Source organism: Jaculus jaculus, chromosome 9, assembly GCF_020740685.1.
Source record: "Jaculus jaculus isolate mJacJac1 chromosome 9, mJacJac1.mat.Y.cur, whole genome shotgun sequence".
In the NCBI taxonomy this organism is placed as follows: Eukaryota; Metazoa; Chordata; class Mammalia; order Rodentia; family Dipodidae; genus Jaculus; species Jaculus jaculus.
The window spans coordinates 76,505,694-76,531,807 of NC_059110.1; the positions used below are offsets into that span (position 1 = coordinate 76,505,694).

Here is a 26,114-nt window from a genome sequence, read left to right on the forward strand (position 1 = left end):
CATCATCTTCATCCTGAGGGGTCTTGCTGTGTTGCTTAGGCTAGCCTAAGATTCCTGAACTGCAGTAATCCTCCTGCCTCAGCTTCCTAAGTAGTTGAAATTAGAGGCATATGCCACCATTCTTTGCTTAGATTTTTGTATGAATGATATCACATAGTGGGACTTTTTTGGCAATAGTTATTTTCAATCCATTTCAAGATTCTTCTACTTAATACCTAGCGACTTCTAAATCAGAAAGAGCCAGAGGCCACATGTGGTTGTTCATGCCTATAATCCCAACACTTGGGAGGCTGGAGGAGCAAGAGTTCAAGGTCATCTTCAGTTACATGTCAAGTTCAAGACTAGCCTATGCTACATAAGATCCTGTCTCAAAAAAAATCACAGAGATAGCCAGAAAGATGAACCAGGGCAAAATGCATCACTAGAGCCCCTTTAAATAGACCATTATTCTCTTCTACTCCTTCCTCCTCCTCCTTCTCCATCTCCATCTCCTTCTTCTTCTTCTTCTTTTTTTTCTTGCAAGGTAGGGTCTCTCTACCTTGCTACTCTAGCTCAAAGTGACCTGGAATTCACTATGTAGTCTCAGGGTGCCTCGAACTCATGGTGATACTCCTACCTCTGCCTCCTGAGTTCTGGGATTAAAGGTGTGCACCAATATGCCCTGCACCTTTTTTTTTTCTTCCTTTTTTTGAGGCAGGGTCTCACTCTATTCCAAGCTGACCTGGAATTCACTCTGTAGTCTCCAGTAGCCTCAAACTCAGGGGGATGCTCCTACCTCTGCCTTCCAAATGCTGGGATCAAAGACATGAACCAGGTCTCCCAGCTTAGATAGACCCTTCTATTTTGGATAACAATGACTTGCTCTGTAAGTGGGAACCTTGATATGAGTGGATATATTCACACTGTGAACACATGGACTGGCTCCCTGTCTCAGAAATGTCATTCTGAAATGTGTTTCTACCCATAACTGGTCAAGATTATCTTTGTACCAATGTACTGGTAATGAGGTTGTGGGGCCTTTGTGTAAGAGATAATCAGGTTCTGGAGACAACACGTGCAGAAGCAATTAATGCCCATATCTTTGGAAAGGGTAAGTCTTGAAGGACTAAGTTTGTTACATTTTGAAAAAAAAAAATCCTCTTTAATCAAGGCTTATAATGTAACAGGGTGCTTGAGGTTCAGGAAAGTCATTGAACACCAACCCTTGGCTCTTGTGTATTTTTCGAGGCAAATCCAACAGACTGCCTGATTTTTTTGTGTGAAAAGAGTGAGAGAGTGAGGGCCTTGGGCTTCCAGTTCAAAGCCCACCGCCTGGCAGTGCTGCTGCCTAAGTTTGGGGCATAAGCGTGTGAACTAGCATCTGCAGAGGACAGGAGGGGATCCCGTGAGAGACACGGAAGGGGGCGCCCTGGCTTCTGGGCCACTGCCCTTTTGCTGTTCTTTGTCGCCAATGCCTTTAGCCCTGGAGGTGCAGCCGCGATGCAAGCCAACGAGGGACAAGAGATGGAAATAGAAGCTTTAGGTTCCATTTATGAAGGTGATGAAAGCTTCTGGGAATTAAGTCCAGTTTCATTTCAATATAGGGTGAAAGTGGTGACCCCAAAGCTTTCTTTTAAAAAAATTTAAAAAAACCCAAAAAGCTTTGTATTTATTTGCTAGAGGAGAGAGAGGGAGAGAGGGAGAGAGAGAGAGAGAGAGAGAGAGAGAGAGAGAGAGAGAGAGAGAAAAGAATGGGTGCACCAGGGCGTCCAGCCACTGTAAAAAAAAACTCCAGATCCATGTGCCTCTTGTTCATCTGGCTTATGTGGGTGCTGGGGAATCGAACCTGGGTCCTTCCACTTCACTGACAAGCACCTCAACTACTAAGCTATCTCTCCATCCCTCAAAGCCTTCTTAATTGAGGCTTCCTGGACAGAAGCATATACCCAACCGCCTCCATTTATATCTATGAATGCTTTTTTTTTAATAAAACTATTTCTGCAGCTGTAAAGCAGAGTGTATTAGCCAAGGTAAAAGAAGCCATGGAAGTCAATCTGGAACCGCTGTGACCTATGCATTGATTGAATATGCACGCCAAGGACAATAAAGAGCAGTTCATGGAGAATCACCCTCTCATTAACTCTACAACATCCATAAGCAACATCAATGTAAAACTGCACACAGTATTTATGCAAGAGTAGGTATTATGTGGCTGGAGAGATGGCTCAGTATTTAAGGAGTTTGCCTGCAAAGCCAAGGGACTTTAGTCCCAAGGATCCACGTAAGCCAGATGCACGGGGGGGGTGGGGGCACATACATCTGGAGTCATTTGCAGTGGCTGGAGCCTTGATGTTCCCATACTCTCTCTCCCCCCTCACATAAATAAATAAATAAATAAATAAATAAATAAATAAATAAATGAAAGTTAAAATATTAAAAAAAGAGTAGATATTATGACAACCAGATCCTCTAACAAATTCACAGTTCCTAAGGGTGTGTGTTGCCCCAAACCCTTATACCTGTCAACTAGGAGGCTAAGATTTCTGGTCTGTAGAGTGTTCCAAGTCAGCTTATGACCAAGTGAGACCCTTCCCAAATGAATGACAGAAGAGGAAACAAAGGCACTATAAATCAAGAAGCAACAGAGCTGGGCGTGATGGCACATGCCTTTAATCCCAGCACTTGGGAGGCAGAGGTAGGAGGACTGCCGTGAGTTCAAGGCCACCCTGAGATGCCATAGTGAACTCCAGGTCAGCCTGAGCTTGAGTAAGACCCTACCTTGACAAACAAAACAAAACAAAAAACAAAACAAAACAAAACAAAAAAAGAAGCAACAAACAACAAGCCCAAAATATAGCTTATTCCTCCGTCCTTTCCTGCCGCCCTCCCTTCATGTTTCTTGAGTTTGCGAGGAGCTCTGGTGTGAGAGGAGATTTCCCACCCCTGGGTCTTCCTGCATCTCAGGCTGAGCCTTATGACTAAGCCCATGGGGACCTGGTGCTGCTGCTGCTGGAGCTGCTTCTGCCTGCTTCTGAGCCTCTAGACACACTGAGCCTCTCCCTCTTCTCTGCCACACGTGCCAATTTCTAATACAAATCACTTTTTAGTAGAAGAGTATATGTTGCTGGCTGTTTTTTTTTTTTTTTTTTTTTTTTTTTTTTTTTTTTTTTTTTTTTTTCTATTTTCCCCCTAGCCTGCTTTGGCATGGTTCATGTGCTGCCATCTTAACTGGAAGTTCCTAATTGTAATTTTTCATAGTGAACTGCTTCCCTTTAGTAAATTGATGTACTTATACTTTTTTCTTGATTTAAGTCAAAATCTTTGATTATGAGAGCTTTCAGTGATATATGTAATCAGAGAACTTGAAAACAAATTTGCCAAATACTTTAGGAAACATTTTAATAAATGCTAGCTCTTACTTAAAACACTTTTCTTTGTTGCATATACCAAGATGGGAATAAAAGATGCCTTAACATTTAATTTTGTATTGCTGGAGATAGTGATTTTAATAAATTTCTATTTATCTGCTATTGTGGTGTTTTTAATTATTGGATGACTGAGATATTTAAATAGGCACATCATAAAACTATATTTCAAGTTGTAAAGGTTTTTCGAGGTTTTTTTTGTAGTGTCTTTTCAACTATGCAAATGTACTTGTTGCCCTGCGTGTCTTTTCAGTACATTATGTAGAAGTCTTTCCAATGCTGAACTGTTACACATGCTTATTTAAAAAAAATCATAGACCACCCTGAGACTACAGAGTGAATTTCAGGTCAGCCTGAGCCAGAGTGAGACCCTACCTTGAAAAACAAAACCAAAAACAAACAAACAAACAAAATGATAATAATAAAAATAAATAAATAAATAAATAAATAAATAAAAATCACTATTAGAGAAACTATTGCTACAGTTTACTAGGAAAGTTACTGATGTTTATGTGATTTTCAGTGACCATGTGTGTATTCCCCAGGTTGAAGAACACCTACAACCCCTGTTATATCCAGAAGGGGGGATTGTTAATGTGTCACATTATACTTGAGTAGTATGTCTCAGGTTTTTTTCTTTTAAATCATTTTTTAAAAAATTATTTATTTATTTATTTGAGAGTGACAGACACAGAGAGAAAGACAGATAGAGGGAGAGAGAGAATGGGTGCACCAGGGCTTCCAGCCTCTGCAAACGAACTCCAGACGCGTGCGCCCCCTTGTGCATCTGGCTAACATGGGACCTGGGGAACCGAGCCTCAAACTGGGGTCCTTAGGCTTCACAGGCAAGCGCTTAACCACTAAGCCATCTCTCCAGCCCTGTCTCAGGTTTTAAAGAATAATTAACTTTAAAAAAATTATAATTTTAAAATTAATTTAAAATTTAAAAATTTTAAATTGATTTACTTGAGAGAGATAAAGAGGCAGAGAGAAATAGAGAGACAGAGAGAGAGAGAGAATGGGTACACCAGGGCCTCCAGCTACTGCAAATGAACTCCAGATGCATGCGTCCCCTTGTTCATATGGCCTATGTTGGTCCTGGAGATTTGAACTGGGATCCTTTGCAGGCAAACACCTTAACTGCTAAGCCATATTTCCAGTCCAACAATAATTAACTTTTAATAAAGACTTCACCTTTGCAGAAGAGCAGTTTGAGATATATCAATAAATTTTTTACAAATTAGTCTTGGCTTCAGTTAAATTGTATGAACTGTAAAATGAGAATAGTAAGAGTGAAAGAGTTTACTTTCATGTGAAAAGCTGAGCCAAGTATTTTAAATAACATTTTATTTTTAAAATTTATTTGAGAGAGGGTAAGAGGCAGAGTGAAAGTGAAAGACAGAGGGGGGGGGAGGGAGAGAGAGAAAGGGAGGGAGAAAGAATGGCCATGCCAGGGCTTCCACCACTGCAAAGGAACTCCAGATGCATGTGCCACATTGTGCATCTGGCTTACGTGGGTACTGGGGAATCGAACTGAGGTCCTTTGGTTTTGCAGGCAAGTGCCTTAACCACCAAGCCATCTCTCTAGCTCCCCTGAGTCAAATTTTGCTTCTTGGGTTAATATTAAAATAGAGGAGCAATAGATGATGACATCTTTTCTTTTCAAGGTATGTGTAGTTTTATTGTCATATTGATTTGAGTTTTTTTTCTTTTAAGAAATATCTTGTAATGAAATATATGTGCTTGTTCTACTCTGAAGATTATGAAACTGGTCAAGTTTATGGTTTTTCAATTGCAAAGAAAAATGCTAGTTAAATACAATGAAGTAGTTTTACTCTTTTTATATGAAATGTATAAATTTCTTGGGGTGATGGTGGTACTGGTGTCTCTTACTACCATATATCAAACATCTGAACACTTTCAATAATATTGCCATCATCTGTTTAACACTCCCAGTACATTTTCCTCAAAGTCTGCTTAATTAAAGTTGTATGGAAGGATTAACTAATAAGCAATAAAGTCTGAGTTATGATTTAAAAAAAGAGTGAGATTGAGAGTAAAAGCAAGAGTGAGACTGAGAGAGAAAGAATTGGCATGCCAGGGCCTCCAACCATTACAATCAAACTCCAAATGTGTGTACACTCTTGCGAGCATGTGTGACCTTGCGTACTTGCATCACTGTGTGTTGACTACATGGGACCTGGAGAGTTGAACATGAATCCTTAGGCTTCTCAGGTAATTAAACACACTGCCATCTCTCCAGCCCTCTTATTTATTTCTTTCATTAAAGAATTGAATAAAATGAGATGGAGAAGAAGAAAAAATATTAAATTATTATATTTATTTAGGGAAGTACAGAGCCAGTGGAAGGACACCCACATGGCTTGAAAGCCCATGTAGAGAGCCTGTAAAAACCATGCAGAGGATAGAAAAGAAAGTAGAAAGAGCTCCTGCCCTGTGGAGAGCAGGAGGGGTACAGAGCCCATGGGGAGAGTAGGGGCTAGGAGGGCTCTCTCCTCAGCTGAGCCCAGCTGGGCCGAGCTTTGGAAAAACTCACCAGAGGCTATAGGTTTACAAGTGGTGAGACAGCCCCAGAGACCTTACTCTTTTCCTCACAAATGTATCTTATAACCTTAAGCATGGTGGGCCCTACCTTCTGGCTCAGGTGAGTCAGAGGGACAACAACTGGTCTGGGCTAAGGGTTATCTCAGGGAGAGACTAGACATGACATCAAGTTCTGGGGGCTGAACTTGACCCACCACAGTGTTATGGCTAGATTTACATTCTGGGAGAGACCTTCCTCTCAGGAGGGGCTCAGGTTGTTTATGGAAGAACAGATCTAGGGAGAGATAAGAGGTCAGATCAAAGGCGGGCATGGTGGCGCTACCCTTTAATCCCAGCACTGGGGAGGCAGAGGTAAGAATATTGCTGTGTGTTCCAGGCTACCTTGAGACTACATGGTGAATTCCAAGTCAACCTGGGCTAGAGTGAGACCCTACTTTGGAAAAAAAAAAAAAGAAGTCAGATCATGCTTTGATCTCTAGTTAAGTAGAGATTGCAAAGATAGACCCCCAAACATACCTGCTTCCTACTTTAAGGAGACCCAGTCACCCTAAGAAAGCTACCTGACTCCCTTTAGGTAACATGTAACATGTTTGTCAAATAAAATGGGCTGGAGATATGGCTCAGAAGTTAAGGCACTTGCCTGCACAGCCTAACAACCCAGGTTCAGTTCTGCAGTACCCACATAAAGCCAGATGCACAAAGTGGCAAATGCATCTGGAGTCCGTTTGTAGCAGCTAGAGGCCATGATACCTCACTCTCTTTGTCTGTCTTTCTTCTATCTCTTTCTGCTTGCAAATAAAAAAAAAAAATTAAAGTGGAAAATTTCCAATAAATTAGTTCTTGAGAGAGTTTGTATAAATATCCAGCTCTGCAGTCCTCTTTGTCCCCTCTCTCTTCCTCACCCTGCTGATCTTGAGCAAGTACTCCATCCCTAATGCAATTTGTCATATTATTTAACAAAAGCTCTCTTCAGATGCCCCCAAAAGTATATGCCAAGCTTCCTTTATTTTATTTTTTTTCCTGGTAGGTCACAATGTAGCCCAGGCTGTACTGGAACTCACTGTGTAGTCTCAAGGTGGCCTTGAACTCATGATGATCCTACTACCTCTGCTTCCTGAGTGCTGGGATTAAAGGTATACCTACCACACCTGCCCAAGCTTCCTTTTAATACACCCAGCCTCAGGTATGTTGCAACAGAAATAGATTAACACACTTTGAGTCTCAGGCAATTGGGCAGTATGATCATTCAATGGTAGGACAAACTCTATAGTAGTAGTTAGACCATGAGGTTGCTTCCAGGAAATCTTGCTGATGCTGAGATAATACATTAGTTATCACATGCAATGCTAATGCTGTACTACCTGTAGAGATTTGCTAGGCTGGCATAATGACATCATTGTACATGTGATTTCAAATAGTCATCCCCTTAAAAGTGGATTCACTCCCCCAACTACTCACCAAATACAGCACAATGCTCAAAGTTTCCTAGAAATGGGTTGAGTTGTTTGGATTTAGTGAGTTTATCATCTTGAAATATTGAGGAGCAGATGGTTACCTTTCATGGTGATATTTTACAGCTTACTAAGGTACAGTTGACATACAAAATACCATATACATTCAATATGTAAAATTCAATGTTTTGAAAATTCAGTGTTTTTTTTGGGGGGGGGTGGGAGTTTCAGGATAGGGTCTTACTCTAGCCCAGACTGCCTGGAATTCACTATGTAGTCTCAGGCTGGCCTCGAACTCATGGAAATCCTCCTATCTCTGCCTCCTGAGTGCTGGAATTCAAGGTGTGTGCCACCATACCTGGCAAAATTCAGTGTTTTGATAGGTATATGCAATTGTGAAATAATGAATATCTCTATCATTCCCCCATATTTTCTTATATTCCCTTAAAAATATTTTATACATTAATTTATTTGAGAGAGAGAGAGAGAGAGAGAGAGAGAGAGAGAGAGAGAGAGAGAGAGAATGGGCACACAAGGCCTTTAGCCACTGTAAGGGAACTCCAGACACTTGTGCTATCTTGTGCATCTGTCTTATGTGGGTACTAGTAAATTGAACCTGGGTCCTTTGGCTTTGCAGGAAAGCACCTTAACCACTAATCCATCTCTCCAGCCCTTATTTGACATTTTGTTCTGGGAAGAAAACTATTTTCTTGTCTGTTTGTTCTCTACACTCATATGGCATGTGAATGTAGAATATGTATGTTCTAGATTTGTCAAGTTCAATAAATATTAGCACATGGGAACAATAAGAATATTTTAATACGAACACTACCACACCATCAACAGCAAAGAATGAAGGGTGAAGAGTTGTTCACAGTAGCTCACGTGAATAAACCCTGAAGGTTTCGTCAGATCCTAATTCAAAGTGACCTAATAGTACAGAGAAATAGACATAAAAATCCAGGTTGTGGTACCAGGAGCCTTGGGTCAATTTGCATGGTGATAGACAATTGCTCCTCAGATTACATGCTGATTGGACAGTCTTGGTCAGTTCTAACTTAGGTATAAAGTAGAGCATTTGCTTATGAAGATGACTAAGACCGAGAATTTAAATATTAGAACATTAGAGCAATGATGGGACGAGCTAGAGATATTTAACTCACATTAAGAAAGACATAATAGGGACTGTGATCCCAGTCTTCCAGTATCTGAAGGCTCCCCCATGAAGAAGATGATAACCAGGTGTGGTGGCACATATCTTTAGTACCAGCACTCAGAAGGCTGAGGTAGGAGAATCACCATGAATTTGAGGCCAGCCTGAGACTACATAGTGAATTCCATGTCAGCCTACTCTAGAGCAAGACTCTACCTTGAAAAATGAAAACAAAACAAAACAAAAAGACAAAAACAAAAAAAGTGATTACAGACCTTTGTGAGCTACAAAAGACTGGAAGAAGTAGATGGCTAGCATTTATTAGGGATCACTGCATGAAGCATATCTAGACATATTTTTACAAAATCTTTCCAACAATCCTATCAGTTAATTACTGTGTTCTTTATTTTGCAAAGACCTATGACTTAAACAAGATCACCCAGTGACTATTTATTAAAGTAGAATTTAAACCCAGGCATGAGGCTGTGCTGGTGATTTCCTTACAAGTGGCTGCACCTATGTCTAGGTCTAGTAAAGCCATCCTCCTTTCACCACATGGTGAAGCCTGTTTATAGCAGCTCCAAACTTCCACACCACTACTGTTTGACAGCTGGCAAGGGCTGGCTGTCCTTAGAGGTAATGGTTAGGAATTTTGGTTCTGCAGCAGGGGTTTGGGGGTGTTAGATTAAGAGATGGAAAGTTCACTAATTTCCTTTTATTAACCTTGAAAATATTGACTGTGGGATGGAGAGATGGCTTAGCAGTTACCACACTTGCCTGTGAAGCCTAAGGACCCATGTTTGATCTCTCTCCAAATCCCACATAAACCAGATGGTGCACATGCAAGGTTTCGCATGCACACTAGGTGGCACAAGCATCTGGAGTGCAATTTCAGTGGCTGAGGCCCTGGTACAGCAATTCATTCTCTCTCTCTCTCTCTTAAAAAAAAAGAAAAAAAATACTGTTCCAAGAGTGAGTTTTAAACTGGCATAATCCATTGAGGAGAAAACCAGCTCATTCTTTATTTCATAGCCAAGTCATCAGTCATCATGGAAATGGTACCAAAGGCCTCTTAGATATCAGACTCCATTAACTCAAGGCCAGTGTGTACATAACAGGTATAGGAGTGAGAAAATGGAGCTTAGAGTCAGATTAACTTTAGCTTAAATTCTGGTCATATCAGCTGCTGTGTAACTTGACAAAGCCACATGAATTCTCTGTGTATTCTCAGCAGTGGACTCACTATAGCTTCCTTTCTCCTATCTCTGAGCTCTCAGAACTTGTACTGTATTTACCTGGTTTCAACCAGGCTTCCCATACCAGTCTCACCATTCTCATCTTTCATCTGTGGATGGATCTCTGAATCCATTTGGCTGATAATCTCAGAGAAGAGCTGAGATTTTCTGGGGTTCCAATAGCACAGCTCTAGTTCCTAAAGAAAGAGTGTCATGTGAGAAGCCACGGTTCATATTACAGTAAGGACTCTCACCAATCCTGTCACTTTCTTGTCCTTGTTCAACCCCATAGGGACACTGATTATCTCCTATACTGAAATTAATCACCATGTTGAGATGTGCGGGCCTCCTTCCCGCACAGGTAGTGCCGAGGGAAGGACCAGGCCTGCTGGTTCCTCCCTAGGGTTGAGGGGATGATGAGCGTCGGACGACTCAGAAACCTCTCCTGGCCACCAGAGAAAAACCACACTGAGTCGGGAGTCTTTGCAATGCAGGAACAACTCGCTTTATTACTCTGAGCAGTTGCTTATATCATGTTGGGGACGAAGGCGGGGATTTTAGGGTGGGAGAAGAGGTAAGGGCCAATAGTAAACTTTAACTATTGAAATGGTAATTACAATTACCACGAGGAAGTAGCAGGCCAGAAGCCCTTAGGCATCCTGCTGAGTCATAGCTGGCCAGAGACAGGTCGCCAAACTTTAGCTAGGCTCAGGAAGTTCCACTAGGCCTCACGCCTAGGCCTTTCAGGGCCCAACAGAGATGCTGCATCCTGACTTTGGGGTTGGCAAAATTGCTCAGTGGTTAAAAGTGCTTGCTTGCAGAATATTTCAGGTTGAGTCAGAGCTCAACCTGAAAGTAATGTTCACATATTCCAAGATATATCTTATTTCCCGCATCTTGAACTGAACCCCTCTCCTTCTATCTTCCCCATCTTGAAGTCAAATCCTCATTTTTCTGGCTCAAAGCCTATCTTTCTCATAGATACTGAACTCAACCCACTCTAGTCAGCAGAAATCTTAAATCCACCTCCCCCTTTTAAAATAGGCTCCAAGACAGAACTCTTAATTCCCAACTGTCTTGCAAATATGCTTCTTCCTGTTTCCCTAAGCCATCCCTCCAGTCCATTCCCCAAACTTAGAAAATTGCATTAGCATCTCCTTCTGCACTTAGATCTATCCTTAACCTCTGACTTTCCCACAATAGCCAATATACCAAGTCCTGTTGCCTCTACCTCTTCATCATAGGGACAAAACACTTGACCCAAAGAAGCTTATGGGAGGAAAGGGTTTATTTCCTCTTATAGCATCAAGGGGAAGTTTCATCATGGCAGTAAAGCGTGGCAGAACAATTTTACCTAACTTCCTTTACTCAAATTTATTTATTTATTTATTTTTCAAGGTAGGGTCACACTTTAGCCCAGGCTGATCTGGAACTCACTCTGTAGACTGGCTTTGAACTCAGTGTTCCTCTCATCTTTGCCTCCCAAGTGCTCGGATTAAAGGTGTGCACTATCATGTCTGGTTAAAGACTTCTTACATGTATATTTTAGTTGATATTTTATTTAATCATATTTTAATCTGTGTACTTAAAATATACAGTTAATCAATACCTTTACCTTGAAATGATACTAAATACATGGAAGTACTTCAATAGTACTATAAATTAACATACCAATCAATATATAAATGAAGAGTTTATATATATGAAAAAATATAAAAATGTATAATGAAAAATTTAACAATATATCCCTATTTTATACAACTAATGTGTATTTATCATAAAAGTGCTTACTGATATAAGCTGTAATATAAATTATCAAACTTTTTTATGATCAATTAAATGAAAATCTTGCCTGAGTCAAAATTTCATATGGGAAACTACATCAGATTCTTTTAACTATCTCATTAAATTGATAGAAAATAGATTCTTAGCACCTAGCAGTGGCTGGATTTCCTTTGATGCCAACTTTACCCACAAGGCCTAGGATAGAGTTCCTATGTTCCAGTCTTTACTAAAAATATGGCTTAAAGTCTACTGCCCTGCTGCCTGGTAGTCTGAGACCTTCCAGTCTACCCTCGACTGGTCTAGAGCAACACTGCCTCACTGCTTTCCCATGTTGCATCACTTTCAGGCTCAATCCCTGTCTCTTGGTAACACTAACCAGCAGAGGATATTAGCATTTTCCCCTGGGGAGTAGTACTTTGGATCTTTTGAAATGTCAACCTGCCTTTAGCTTCTTTCTAGAAGTCCTTAAGATCCTATAACATTTTAATTTGCTATTATTGTTGATATTGTTTATTTATCTCTACTGCTAATTCAGATTGTGTTTGGTTGTTTTTGAGGTAGGGTCTCACTCTAGCCTAGGATGACCTGAAACTCACTCTGTAGTCCCAGGTTTGCCTCAAGTTCACAGTGATCCTCCTACCTTGGCCTCCTAAATGCTGGGATTAAAGGTGTGTGCCATGATGCCTAGCCCAATATTTCAGAAATTTTTGCCAACATATGTTTTTTTAAATTATTGAGGACTAATAAATCTCAATACTTGCTCTATTTATTTATTTACTTATTTTAAGAGAGAGAGAGAAGGAGGCAGAGAGGAGAAAGAGAAAAATGGCACACCAGTGCCTCTAGCCATTGCAAACAAACTCCAGATTCATGTGCTATCTTGTACATCTGGCTTACATGGGTCTTAGGAAATCAAACCTGTGTCCTCAGGCTTCACAGGAAAGTGCTTTAATAGCTAAGCCATCTATCCAGCCCTCAATACTTTCTTTCTACTAGTGAGCCTGAGTATATCTCAGTTGTAGAGCATGAGTTAGGCCCTGATTTCAATCCCTAGCACCACTAAGAAATTAAAATTAAGTAAAACAAAGTCTGTTAGGTTGCTTGACTAGGGAAGAAAACTAACAACAAAAATGTTCCATGCTCCCTGTAGCAGAAAGCTTTAGGTTCACTGAGATGAACTTTCAGACCAGACACAGTTATGGAGGAAGGGATATTTATTGAAGCTTACAGATCCAGGGGAAATTCCATAATGGCAGAAGAAGCTGGCCTGCCTTCACAGGCCCAAGCAGAGAGAGAGAAGAAGCACAAGCCTAAAAGCCAAAAGCTACAGCACACTTCAGGAACTCCAGTTAGACATACTTTGCATATCTTTAGATTGAAAACTGAAACCCACCACCACACCATAAGAGCCACCCAGTGACATTGCCTCCAGCCAGGTGGCTACAGATGCAAACTACAAACAAATAAACAACTGAATATATTGGGGGCCATCTATTCAAACCACCACACTCCCTTACAGAAGTATAAACAGACATAAAAACACTGTTGATTAATTATCATCGTTTTAGTTACCAGTAGTCATTTCTTACTAATACTTCTTCATTTAGTGTTGTGGTTAAATATGACTGTTAATGGCTCATGGACTCTTTGGTCTCAATTTTCTATTCCCACATGGATGGCTCTGTGTTTTATAGAAAGTTTGCTGCATTTACTATACTTGTGAGAATACAAGTAACTCAAATATCTATTTAAAAATACCATAATCTCAAAAATAATATTACATATTTGATAAGTAGTTGCAAATGATTTTTTAAGCTATAGTATAGCAGTACCTTCTCATTGCCGAGACAAAATACTCAACCAGAAGTAGCTTATAGAAGGAAAGAGTTTATTTCAGCATATTTCAGAGAAGTTTCATCAAGGTAGCAAAAGCACGGCTGTCAGACATCAGCAGTAGGGAGGAAGAAGTAGCTAGAGTGAGCTAATTATCAACACCGTAGTAGGCTGGACTAACAAACTTCAATACTAGCTTTCAGTAATACACTTCACCCAGAAAGGCTCTACCTTGCAAAGGTTCCACAGCTTTTCCAAGTTTCCAGTAGCTGGGGATCAAGTGTTCAAAACATATGAGTCTATTGCTAACATTTCACTCAAACCTGTATATCTCTCCTGACCCCCCTAGATTCACAACCATTTTGTAGTTTGAACTCAGTCAAATTTTAAAAGTCCCTATAGTCTCTGTCAGTCCCAATACTGTTCTAAAGTCTTTTTTAGCTGGGTATGGTGGTGCATGTATTTAACCCCAATACTCAGAAGGCAGAGGTAGGAGAATCACTGTGAGTTCAAGGCCACCCTGAGACTACATAGAGAATTTCAGGTCAGCCTGGGCTAGAGTGAGACCCTACCTTGAAAAAGCAAAAAACAAGTTTCTTCTGAAACTCAAGACAGCCTTTTTTTAAAATTTATTTTTTATTGACAACTTCTATAATTGTAGATAATAACCCATGGCAATTCCTTACCTCCCTCCACTTTGAAACTCCACTCTCCATCATATCCCATACCCCTCTCAATCAGTCTCTCTTTTATTTTGATGCCATGATCTTTTCCTCCTATTATGATGGTATTATGCAGGAAGTGTCAGGCACTGTGAAGTCATAGATATGCAGGCCATTTTGTGTCTGGAGGTACATGTTGTGAGGAGTCCTACCCTTCTTTTGGCTCTTACATTCTTTCCACCACCTTTTCTGCAATGGACCCTAAGCCTTGGAAGATGTGATAGCAATATTTCAGTGCTGAACACTCCTCTGTCTTATCTTCTCAGCACCATGATGCCTTCTGAGTCATCTGAAGGTCACTGCCATCTGAAAAGAGAAGCTTCTCTAACCAAAAGTGAGATTAACATTAATATATGGGTATGAACATTAAGAGAAGTGCTCACTGGGCAGTTTGATGAGCATAGTATACACATTTAGCAAGATACCAGCAGACATTATACCCCTAGGGCTCATGACTACTCCTGTTGTAGGTTTTCAGTATCAGGGATGTATTCCCTCCCATGGAGCAGGCCTCCATCCAAATTAGAGAGTGGTTGGTTTCCCCCATAACAGACATGCCACTATTGTCCCTGTTGGCTCATTTGGCCTAGCTGGCCAAACTTAAGGCTTGCAGTGTCCATTGTTGAGTATCTTCACTGATGATTTATATCTCTCCCATTGAATTGTGTGCAGCATAGCTTTTCCCAGCTTTCTGTCAGCTGGTCTACATGGAGGAGGTTTTCAGTTCAGTTTCAGCAGGATTTCTCACTGGCCTTGCAACTCAAGTATGTGGAGTCTTCAGCAATAGGGTCTTACCATCTATTCCTGGTGGGAAACCAAGGGCCTTGGCCTTGAAGGTATCCCATCCCTGACAATGAAAATTTTCTAGTAACAATCTATGGCTTCTCAGTGTTCCATTGTCCAAAAAAGTAGTTTTCCATATGACTTATTTGTACCCTCTTAGTTTTGTTTTTTTATTTTTATTTTTTTCCTTTTCACAATTTTTATTAACATTTTCCATGATTATAAAAAATATCCCATGGTAATACCTTCCCTCCCCCCAGCACTTTCCCCTTTGAAATTCCATTCTCCATCATATTACCTCACCATCTCAATCACTCTACTTACATATATATAATACCAACCTATTAAGTACCCTCCTCCTTTCCTTTCTCTTCCCTTTATATTTCCTTTTTAACTTACTGGCCTCTGCTACTAAGTATTTTCTTTCTCACGCAGAAGCCCAATCATCTGTAGCTAGGATCCACATATGAGGGAGAACATGTGGCACTTGGCTTTCTGGGCCTGGGTTATCTCACTTAGTATAATCCTTTCCAGGTCCATCCATTTTTCTGCAAATTTCATAACTTCATTTTTCTTTACCGCTGAGTAGAACTCCATTGTATAAATGTGCCACATCTTCATTATCCACTCATCGGTTGAGGGACATCTAGGCTGGTTCCATTTCCCAACTATTATAAATTGAGCAGCAATAAACATGGTTGAGCATGTACTTCTAAGGAAATGAGATGAGTCCTTAGGATATATGCGTAGGAGTGCTATAGCTGGGTCATATGGTAGATCAATCGTTAGCTGTTTTAGGAACCTCCATACTGATTTCCACAATGGCTGGACCAGATTGCATTCCCACCAGCAGTGTAGAAGGGTTCCTCTTTTTCCACATCCCCGCCAACATTTATGATCATTTGTTTTCATGATGGTAGCCAATCTGACAGGAGTGAGATGGAATCTCAATGTAGTTTTAATCTGCATTTCCCTGATGACTTGTGACAAAGAACATGTTTTTAAATGCTTACATGCCATTCGTATTTATTCCTTTGAGAATGCTCTATTTAGCTCCATAACTCATTTTTTGATTGGCTTGTTTGATTCCTTATTATTTAACTTTTTGAGTTCTTTGTATATCCTAGATATTAATCCTCTATCAGATATATAGCTGGCGAAGATTTTTTCCCATTCTGTAGGTTGCCTCTTTGCTTTTTTCACTGTGTCCTTTGCAGTGCAAAATCTTTGTAATTTCATGAGGTCCCAGTGATTAATCTGTGGTTTTATTGCCTGAGCAATTGGGGTTGTATTCAGAAAGTCTTTGTCAAGACCAATATGTTGAAGGGTTTCCCCTACTTTTTCCTCTAGCAGTTTCAGAATTTCAGGTCTGATGTTAAGGTCTTTAATCCATTTGGACTTAATTCTTGTGCATGGAGAGAGAGAAGAATCTATTTTCATCCTTCTACAGATACATATCCAGTTTTCCTAACACCATTTGCTGAAGAGGCTGTCTTTTCTGTTTTGGAGTATCTTGATAATAATTCTTCTTATCTGTCGAGACCACCTCGACCAGCAAGAATGACATGACCCGAGAGCTCTTCTTTAAGCAGTTTATTCAGAAACCTTGAACAATCTTCTGACCCTGGGGAGACTGACCCACAAGCTAAGTAGTCCTGCGCTAGCCAACCCTAGTGAGCCACGTGGCCCATGCAGATAGGTCCATGATTAAGGAAGCAGAATTAGTTAAGCAGCCTCAGCCAAATAAGGACTTGTTTATCCCAGAGAGCGCTCGCTATCGGGCTAGTGGAAGGCGGAAGCCGACGCCATCTTTAGGGCGCGGCACATTGCAGCTCTCCACAGTTCCCCCTTTTTGTTTTAAACGAAACAGGTGAGAGTAGAGGTCTGAGCTCTGTAGTGAAATCCAGTACCGATTTTTCCAGAGGCGGGAGTATGATGGATATTATGGGGAAAGGACGGTACTAACCCGCTTTCTCTCAGACATGCTCTCCTCTAGGCTGCTAACTGCAGGCGGCATACCTAGAGTGCAGTGCTTTGCCTCGCAACCTGAACGTGCTGAGTATTCTAGCTCTTCGTGACAGCAAGCCATGCATAAGGGGACTGTCCTACCTCAATGGCTGTAAAGGCCTGAATAATCATAGCTGCATTCCTTTGCTGTATGACCCTCATCTTGCATAGACACCACAGGCCCACCAAGAAGGCCAGCACCAGGAGACCAGCCATCGCTCCCAATAGCACCATGACAAAAGGGAGCCCACCTAGGCTGAGGGGAAACATCCATGCCATCTCCATAACTCCGAGGCCATTGACCACTAATCCAGGAGGCATTAACTGAAAATTGGCCTGGGCTCCAAGGGGCTTCCATCCAGGCAGCAAACTGATTATAAAGCATCACACATGGGCTTATTTGACTAATATTACTTACCAGCAAAAGGCACAAACTTCCCACTAGTGGTACACTAACATTGCCTTCAACGGGACTAATTTCCCCATCCAAGGGCAAATAGGAGAGACCTAAACTTTTATTGCTAGCAAAAAAGCGAGGAAAAACTTGGACATTATATTGAACCGGAAGAGGCTTTGGAAACACCGACAAGATCCCCAATCGAGGTTCTGCCTGAGTCAGACTCCACCTCAGGCCTATCAGCATCCATAGTGGAAGGATCTTCATGTTGGACTTTTCTGGTCAGTTTCTCGGGCACCCACACTGGTTCCTGACGATCCTGTGGAAAAACACGAACAGACCCTCTCGTCCACGTCAATACAGGATCAGGGCCATGCCATGTTCCCGTGAGCACATCTTTCCATTTAACATATCCTTTCAGGGATCCACCTTGACGTTGATGATGATCTGCCATGGAAAGGCCATCCACGTCCAAATTTAAAAAATTAAGAGTAAAAAGAGCTAGAGATATTCTTTCCTTGGGGGTGCAGCCTTGGCCTATTCCCCCTTTTTGTTTTTGTAAGCATTCTTTTAAGGTGCGATGAGCATGTTCCACAATTCCTTGTCCTTGAGGATTATAGGGTAATCCATGATTAAGCTGTACCTCCATCTGTTTGCAGAAGGAGGTAAAAGTCTGAGCTGTGTAAGCTGGTCCATTATCTGTTTTTAGTTGTTGCGGCTTCCCCCATGCTGCCCAGGCTCCCAAGCAATGTTCTATGACATTGCGAGCTTTTTCTCCACTCAAGGGGGTAGCATAAATGACACCTGAACAGGTGTCCACAGAAACATGAACATATCTTAAAGTTCCAAATTCTGAAATATGTGTTACATCCATCTGCCAGATCTTAAGCGGCATCAACCCTCTAGGATTTACCCCTACACTGGGAGGATGATGATGAATCACACATTGAGGGCAATCTAGAACTACCTGTCTGGCATCTGCTCGAGACAGATGAAATTTCATTTGTAAGGTCTTAGCGTTGACATGGAAAGTCTGAGGAAATTGTTTGGCTTGATCTAAAGACGAACTCAAAAAAATACATTCCATCCTCGTCCATTGGTCAACAACATCATTTCCTTTACTTAATGGTCCAGGCAATCCTTATGCACTCTAATATGTTGAATATAAAAGCATTGTTTTCTATGCCAAATCAAATTTTGTAACTCTTGTAATAAGGCATATACAGTACTGTTATTCTTTATAGGGCCTGCTATTTCTAAAATTTTTACTGCATTAACTACATCTGCTGAATCTGAAATCAAATTAAATGCAAATTGACAATTTTTAAACACTTCTAACACGATTTTCAATTCCACAATTTGAGGAGAGCCTGGTTGAAACTGGCATAACACAGGTTCCTGCTTCTCTACCATATAAGCCCCACAACCTGTCTTTGAACCATCAGTAAATACATTGGTGCTCCCTTAAGGGGAGATATGGAGGTGATTTTAGGAAAGATTACAGGATGTTCCTTGAAAAATGATAATAAAGGATGTTTTGGATAATGATTATCACTCCATCAAAACTACAGTGTAAAATTGCCCAATCATCTACAGTGCCACATAAGATCTTAATTTGATGACTAGAATAGGGCACTATAATCATGGCAGGAGCAACTCCAAAAAACTGCAAACATTGTTGTATACCATTTAAAGCTAGAGCAGAAACTGCAGTGGGATAATGTTCTATGGATTTAACTGGGGAAACTTTTGGATATATCCATAATAATGGTCCATCCTGCCATAATAAACCTTTAGGTTGACTATAGGTGGAAAATATACATAATGTAATGGGCTTACCTTCTTGCCATCTTTGTAAAAAGGCACTTTGTAACCTTTCTTCAACCTTCTGTAAGGCTTGTCTAGCTTCTTCTGTTAATTGTCTAGGGGAATCCAGTGCCGAATCGCCCACCAATATATTATAAAGTGGCCTTAATTCATAATTTGGCAACTTTAAATAACTTCGGACCCAATTAATGTCTCCCAATAATTTTTGAAAATCATTTAAGGATTTTAAATTATCTTTTCTCAAATCAACCTTTTGTGGGACTATTTGATTTTTATTAATTTTGGCTCCTAAGTAATTCAGAACCTCATCCTTTTGTACCTTCTCAGGAGCAATATATAGGCCTTTCTTCTTTAACAATTCGATTAATTTTATATATGCATTATCTAAAACCTTTTCATCTTTTGCAGCAAGCAAAATGTCATCCATATAATGGACACATTTAATTGTGGGAAACTCCTGCCTTATTGGTTGGATGGCAGAACCTACATACAATTGACACATGGTAGGACTATTAGCCATGCCCTGTGGTAAAACAACTCATTTGTATCTTTGATCTGGTTCTTCACGATTGCAGGTTGGCACGGTAAATGCAAACCTTTCACTATCTTGTTGACACAGAGGAATGGAGAAAAACCAATCTTTAATATCAATAATGATTATAGGCCAGGAAGCCGGCAATGATGATAACAACGGCAACCCTCATTGTACTGGGCCCATAATCTGCATTTGCTGATTAATATCTCTCAAATCATGCAGCAAATGCCATTTACCAGATTTCTTTTTAATCACAAATATGGGTGTATTCCATGGTGACACTGAAGGTTTTATATGTTTTAAAATTAACTGCTCTGCCACTAATTCCTTAGCAGCACTTAATTTTTTCAGAGGGGAGTGGCCACTGAGGAACCCACACTGGCCCCTCTGTCTTCCAAGTGATGGGAATCCCTTCCTCAGCGGCCCCTATGAAAAACCCAGACCTTGCCTGGGGCTTCTCTGTTGAGTGGTAATTGGACTTTTACGTCCTTGCAGGTAGTTCCCTATCCCATACCCTGGATGGTAACCCATATCCTGCATAATCTTTTGGGAAATTTCTGAGTATTCATTACTTAACTTAAAACCCATGTCTTTTAATAGGTCTCTTCCCCAAAGGGAAATAAGAAGTTCTTGCACATATGGTTGCATGACCCCAGAATGTCCCTCCTGATCTTGCCATTTTAACTGTCTTGCACTCATATCTGGAGTTTTTGCATAACCTAGGCCTTGAAGAGTTTGAGAAGAAGCCTGTATTGGCCAATTGGATGGCCAGTCTCTTTTTGAAATAATACTTTTATCTGCCCCAGTATCCAGAAGCCCAAGAATTTCTTTGCCTTCAACCCTTAATTTTAATGTAGGTCTCTGCTCAAGATCCAGGGATAAAAATGTTAAATCATTCCTTGTGGACCCAAATCCTTTATCTCCTCTCTCTCGTAAATTAGCGGTAAATCTTTCATGAAGGCCGGGTAAAACGAGTAACTGGGTTATACGATCTCCGGGGGAAATGGCCACAATCCCTCAAGGGGAAGACACCATGATCTTAACTACACTGGTAAAATCTGGATCAATCACGCCTGGATGAACTATCAGGCCTCGTAGGGCTGACGATGATCTTCCTAGCAACCAACCAACTGTACCTGGTGCTAGGGGTCCTTTAAAATCAGTATCCACCACCTGGACCCCCATGCGAGGAGTTAATACGAGTCTGATGGTGGCATGGAGGTCCAATCCTGCTGAGCCCGCAGTGGCTCTCCGCGGTCCCTTGGATGAAGGAGGGTGGGCCATCTCTCCACTTCCTGGTTGTTGTTCTGACTCTCTACTGCCCCATATATTTGCGGGCCCTGGTGGCGTGGGCCCCGCTGTCCATTTTTTGGATGGGCTCCACCATAACCTGGACTAAGAAGTTGCCCATTAATATCCTTCACAGATCGGCATTCATTAGCCCAGTGGTTCCCCTTTTTACATTTCGGACATAGCCCAGGCTGCCTGGGGCGTAGGCTGTATTTGGTGTATTTTCCCTCTCAGGGCATTGCCTCTTAAGGTGTCCCATCTTGCCACATCTAAAGCAAGCCTTTGAACCTCCTCTCTTGTTTTGAGACAGCTGTACCACAGCCTCTGCAAGACCAGCATTTGTCAGGGGTCCTCCTAGTTCTCTACAAACTTTCATCCAAGCCTCCAGTCCCTTGCTCTTATATGAGGTAATAGCAATTCTACGTTCTTTTGTACATTGCTCATAAACTAACTGTTTTATAAGGGGCATAGCAGCATCAGGATCCCCCAAAATCCTTCCTGCCGCTTCTACCATTCTCGCCACAAAGTCAGAGAATGGCTCCATGGGTCCTTGTAAAATCTTAGTAAGATTACCACTGACTTCTCCTTTGTTCGACAAGGATTTCCATGGCTTAATGGCAATCTGATTGACCTGTCCATAAACCTGTACAGGATATCCTGTCTGCTGGTTGGCAAACCTTCCCTGTCCTAGCAACATATCTCTGTCCCAGACGGGATTTCCATCCCTAGCATTGACAGCAGCCTGCTCTGTAGCAAATTTAATTGTAAAGGCTCTCCAATCTAAATATTGTCCTGGACTCAAGCAGGCTTGGGCTAGTCCACCCCAATCATTTGGGGTCATGCAGTGCCTGTTCAATGACTCTACTTGGGCTATGGTGAATGCAGCAGTTATGCCATATATTCTGACTGACTCAGATAGGGACTTGATGACCTTAAAATCAAGAGACTCCTCATAGCGGTTACCCTGAGCATCTTGAAAAACTGGACAAGCAAGCTGTAGCTCTGATCTTACAGCTCACCACACTTCCAGGCAAAAGGAATGTCCTGAACCTCCCGAGGGAGCTGGATTGCCCGACTCATCATACAATGGTGGAGCAGAAGGGATCTTGTTCAGCTGTCCCGCCGTACTATCGGGCCCTGACTTTTCTTTTTCCTTCTTCTTATCCTTCAAAGAATGTTTTTCCATCCTCTCTACCAAAGCTTGCAGCTCCGCATCTGTATCAGAGCAGTCCATGTCTGTTGTTTCCCTTTCTCCTGACTTCTCTGATCTTTCTTCCTTTAACATTTCTAAAGCTGTTTGTCCTTCCTCCACTGCTCTGCAGTACCTCTGGTCCTCGAGACAGTGTCTAATCAGCTTCCAGATTGGTCTAACTCCTGCCTTTAAAGTTCCCTGATCCCAAGCGAAGTCCAGATCCCTCCCTAACTTATCCCAGCACGGGACCGTTAGGTTACCCGACATTGCAAACCAGGGGGCGACAGTATTGCACTCATTCAAAAATCTCTCTAGGGTACTTTTCTTAACTTTTAAATTCTTTGACAAAAGCAGCTCCTGAAGAGCCAAAAAAATTGGGTGCGAATGAGAAGCGCCCATAGTTACTTTTACCTTTAACTCTGCTCACTGGTCCGCAGTGACTTTACTTTCAGTTCGCTATCACCGTGAACTCTTCTTTGCTCTCTTTTTATCTACAGAGTAGAGCACAAGTTGTCGCTTCCCCGCGATCTTTATTGTCCCACCTTACCTTAGGGAACTTACCAGCGCTGCCCTGACTGCAAAAAGTTCTGAGCCTCCTTCGAGAGAGAGGTTCCCCGTATGGGCCACCACTTGTCGCGACCACCTCGACCAGCAAGAATGACGCGACCCGAGAGCTCTTCTTTAAGCAGTTTATTCAGGAACCTTGAACAATCTTCTGACCCCAGGGAGACTGACCCACAAGCTAAGTAGTCCTGCGCTAGCCAACCCTAGTGAGCCACGTGGCCCATGCAGATAGGTCCACGATTAAGGAAGCAGAATTAGTTAAGCAGCCTTAGCCAAATAAGGACTTGTTTATCCCAGAGAGCGCTCGCTATCGAGCTAGCTGAAGGCGGAAGCCGACGCCATCTTTAGGGTGCGGCACATCGCAGCTCTCCACACTCATCCAGGGCCATGGCCCTATAGGCCTCTCCATGGTTCTCCACCATGTAATGAACATAGTCAAGGAGGTCTTGAGACGGGGTATTTCCTTTCTTTTCTGGGAGGCTGGCTTTTTGCCTCCAGTTCATTTAGCACATAGGGCTTCTGCACCAGTGCATTGGGCTTCTCCTCCATGTCTACCTCCATGGCCTTCACCTTTCTCTTGCAGAGGCACACCGCCTTGTTGGAGTCTGTGGCCAACCCCATTTCCTCCAGGTTCTGCCACACGGGTTTGGTATGGTCCAAGGCAAGTCGGATGTGGGAGCCTTTCTAGGTGGTGTGGCCTTCCGTCCCGCGTTCTTGTTCAGACGCTTCTGTTGACATTGTAATGGAATTTCTTTTATTTTTATTTTTGTTTATTTTATTTATTTATTTGACAGCTACAGACAGAGAAAGAGGGAGGGAGGGAGGGAGGGAGGGAGGAAGAGAGAGAGAGAGAGAGAGAGAGAGAGAGAGAGAGAGAGAGAGAGAGAGAGAGAGAGAATGGGTGCGCCAGGGCTTCTAGCCACTGCAAACGAACTCTAGATGCGTGTGCCCCCTTGTGCATCTGGCTAACGTGGGTCCTGGGGAATCGAGCCTTGAACAGGGGTCCTTGGGCTTCACAGGCAAGGGCTTAACCTCTAAGCCATCTCTCCAGCCCTGTAATTGAACTTCTGCCTCTGAGTCTTGCGCCTGGCCTTTGGCATCCTGCTGCTGACCACAGCACCAACCGCTCAATACTGATGCCTCACCACCTAACTTTTCTCCTCTAAAAAATATTTTTTATGTGTTTAAAGACATATCAGTGTCTCTTGCCACTGAAAACAAACTCCAGACACTGGCTTTATGTGGGTACTGGGAATTGAACCTCACCACATGCTAACTTTTCTCCTAAAAAATATTTTTTATGTGTTTAAAGACATATCAGTGTCTCTTGCCACTGAAAACAAACTCCAGACACTGGCTTTATGTGGGTACTGGGAATTGAACCTGGGTCAGTAGGCTTTGCAAGCAGGTGCCTTAAGGTGCTGAGACATCTGTCCAGTGCCTAATACTAGTTTCTGAAATGCAAGATCCTCAATCATTTTGGCTGTTCTTTGTGGACATTGTATCCCACAGAGTGTCATCTGCCTTCAAATCTGGACTGGAGAGCACTAGCTGTCTGGGAATCTTCCAGGCCTTTAGTGCCAGAAAGGGGCTGCTCAGGAACCTAGCTTTGTGGACTGAGCAACTACTGCGTTCTTTCACTCTCCAACCCGCAGGACAGCTGTTGTTAGATTACACATTCATTTTATCAGTTCTGGTCCTCCAGAAAGCCATGATGAATACAGGGGCCTAAATAATCCTCATTGATTTGAGTGTCATTTTTAAGGGACTGATTAGTTTTCAGGGCTGAAAGCTAAACGGAAGGCTGCACAGTTAATGATGGCAGTTCACATTTGCTCTTCCTGCTTCTGAGGAGCCTAGCCTTAGGGAAGTAGCCATTGGCTGCAGGCCTGTGTATGAATCTATGCTGGTCTAAAGTTTGGGAATGTGGGAGGGAAAAAGGAATTGAAAGAAAGTCACTTCAAACTGGAATTGGGCAGGGCTGGAACAAAAAACAAACAAACAAACAAAAAAAATAAAGGCTGGCTGTGGTGCTTGCACCCCAAAGCCCAAGTGGAGAGCAGAGATATACCTCTCCTACATACCAGAGCTGACCAGAAGCTACTTAAGTCTGGAGCTAGGAAAAGTATGGCCTCTGAGAATGGCTGCCCAGCACAGGAAAAGGCAGGGTCTTTCTGAGAGGCAGGAATACCTTTCAGTTTTCCCTGTATTATCTGTTCTTTAATGTGCAACATGAGGTTAAATTATGAAGAGCAGTGTAAGTGATGCCCACAGAAGCAGGAAGCTGGGCTACACTGTGAGAGAACAGAACTATGAATGACCCAGGTGTTTGAACTGGAAGACAAGGCCTTTCAAACACTAGGCAACACATCCAAAAGTGGGAAGGAACAGATGTACCCAATGGGTTAAGAGATGAGGAATCTAACAGTCATGGTTAGAACTGAAGACTCTTTATGGTTCTCTGTGATGGTGTCTGCAAGTGCAGAGTTAATGTTTTCTTAGTCACTGAGAATAAATTACACATCCCAGGACCACATAAACTCCTCCTGTTTAATTGTCTGATGAATCAGTGTGTGTGTCATCTTCTCCTAGCCCTGATGTCATTTTTAAGAGTTGAGCTATGGAGGGTGCTGGCTTGGAGAAGAGCTTCATTTATAATCTGAGTTCTGAGTCATTTTCTGTCTTCCAAGCTCCATATTAGTCCTTGTAGTTCCACTCCTCTACCAGTGTGTGGTACCAGCGAGACCAGACTTGATTCATCCATGGTTCTGGTCTGTACAGCTGTAGGTCTTGGGTGTGATGGGGGTGCAGCAATGTTCCTGGAAAGCTTGAAGCAGGCTCTTGGACATATTAAGGACCCCCGGCCATTATGAGCATATCAGTGGAGTCCTACTGTTAGCACACAGCTGACATCTTTGCTTTGGGACACTGATGGCTGTGAGGGATGATCCTGTGCTTCACCAATATGGCTGCAGCTCATGCAGGAGGCAGCTGGGTGGAGGAAGAGTGTGAGGGAAGAGAGTTAAGTTTGATAAGAGTATGAAGTTAAATTCTTGAGAAAAGTTGAGCCTTGTAAAAAATCTACCTTTCCACCTAATAAGATTTTTTGGCACCTGAAAAACAACTGGATTTGATATTAATTTGGCTAACTGGACTATGATAAGTTATATTAAAATTATTTATTGGTTCACATATTTCACCCCTCAACAGGTGGTGAAATAGTGTCCATTAACTCTTCCATGTACTGTAGAGCATTGATCACTAGATGGCACTGCAATATCAGGAATGAAATTGTGGCTTGATGTTTATTTTCTTCAGGGGATGTCTCTCCAAACTGGTCTAAAAATCAGGTTACCACACATCAAAGGATC

General features: G+C 42.0%; 1 pseudogene; it reads right to left on the reverse strand.

The window, feature by feature from the left end:
• Positions 1 to 9,169: 9,169 nt before the first annotated feature.
• Positions 9,170 to 23,843, reverse strand: LOC101608149 (annotated as a pseudogene).
• Between the last annotated feature and the right edge of the window lie 2,271 nt (positions 23,844 to 26,114).